This window comes from Sorex araneus, chromosome 1, assembly GCF_027595985.1.
Source record: "Sorex araneus isolate mSorAra2 chromosome 1, mSorAra2.pri, whole genome shotgun sequence".
NCBI classification, from domain to species: domain Eukaryota; kingdom Metazoa; phylum Chordata; class Mammalia; order Eulipotyphla; family Soricidae; genus Sorex; species Sorex araneus.
Window position 1 is genome coordinate 416848614 of NC_073302.1, and position 1264 is coordinate 416849877.

The 1264-nt window shown below is 29.2% G+C and overlaps 1 non-coding gene across 1 annotated transcript; it reads left to right on the top strand.

The window, feature by feature from the left end:
* Positions 1 to 677: 677 nt before the first annotated feature.
* LOC129401425 (U6 spliceosomal RNA) lies at positions 678 to 783 on the top strand. The gene has a single exon (XR_008628337.1). It is a non-coding gene; the product is annotated as a U6 spliceosomal RNA (small nuclear RNA).
* The last annotated feature ends 481 nt before the right edge of the window (positions 784 to 1264 follow it).

The window sequence follows — 1264 nt, forward strand, 5'->3', positions numbered from 1 at the left end:
CTTTATACACAAATTTCTATTTATATAGGTGATAGAATAGGAAAATTAGCAGTGAATTATTCATGATTTCTCAGAGAAGAAGTAAGGATTCTGGGGTGGTTTCCTGGGTTAAGGTGCAACCCATTTTCTGACCAGACTTGGTCATTTCCAGGTGTTACCATGGCAATTGTAAACCATCATGGTCCAGTTAGGTGTGATTTTCTATTATTAAAATGTGTTATAATTAACAGGAAATAATCATTAGGTTACTTAATCCTTCAACTGGATTTTCTTGGCTCTCATGAGTATACCATAATTCTTGGAATTTATTATTCTCAACTCTTAGCGTGTAGAACATCTATAACATGGTAACTCTAGATCAAACATCATGTGACTCATCCATAGAATAGCTATGTTTTAAACAGTGATTATCTCTGAGTAAGAAAACTTTAAGGAAATACAGTAGAATATCCTCTTATTCCATATTGTCTCAACTACAATGAAAAACTCTCAGGATATTGCAAACAGAAACCAATTTAATGTACAATTAAATAATTGTAGTAGTAACTTTTCATAGAAAATTATTCTGAATAAAAGATCTGCTTAAACTTAAATAGAATTTTATTTATAAAAATCAGTAACTTCAAATGATGCTTGTTTTGTCATATAAACAAAGCACAGGATGAAGACAATGCTTAGTATTCATTTTGTCAGCACTTATACTAAAATTGGAACAATACAAAGATGATTTGCATGGTTCCTACGCAGAATGATGTACATACTTGTGAAGTTTTCCAAATTTCAAAACATAACAGACAGGGAAAAATAACTTACTTATTCCAGGTAACGCTGATGGTTTTTAGAGCAAAATTATTTTGAAAGAAGGTACTTGTGAGTAATGCACTTCTATTTTGCTAATGGAAACTTAGCTGTCATAAATGAAAAATAAAAATCATAGAAATGTTTTCTTTTTTTCAATTTTTAGTTTAACTTTAATACAGTCTTGAGACATTATTAATGTCTAAATGAGTTTGGATTTTCTACATTAAAGAGACTTGCAGCATTTTGTGTTTTTAATTTTGAGGTCTCTATTATGGTGCTCACATCCTGATTAAAGACATGTTTTTTTTTTCATTTTTTCTACTAATCTTTTAAGATACAACTTGAATGATAAAACAGAGATGGTAAACATAAATATTTAATGTGCAGAATTTTATGTAGTCATTGGTATCTATGTAGTACTTTAATTTTCTAATTCACTTTCATGTTATTAGTAATTTAGTCC